Genomic DNA, 359 nt, shown 5'->3' on the forward strand with positions numbered 1-359 from the left:
GGCCGACCCCTAACGCTCCCGCGAGCTCTGTGTCTGCGACCGTAAGAGCTTAGGGCCGCTGCTTGAGCTCAGCTCGTGACCCTTCTACTTCCCTGGCTATCGCCGGGAAGCGCGGGGCGTTCTGATCTTTCTGATCAAAAGCGTCCATGACGGCCGGGCAATCTTGCCGAAGTGGCGTCTCAAATTCCCACGAGTTTTTTGGAGTCGGGATATCCCCGCCACTTCACCAGATATTAGGTATAACCCTAGTGACGACGTCGTCTCACCAGACGTTCCACGTGACGTCACCGTTCTCATTGAGAAGAGTTCGTGGCGGGCGGTGCCGACCGTGTCGACCGCCGTCCGGAGACTCTAGATGC

This window comes from Plasmopara halstedii (assembly GCF_900000015.1).
Source record: "Plasmopara halstedii genome assembly, contig: Scaffold_253, whole genome shotgun sequence".
Taxonomy (NCBI): Eukaryota; Oomycota; class Peronosporomycetes; order Peronosporales; family Peronosporaceae; genus Plasmopara; species Plasmopara halstedii.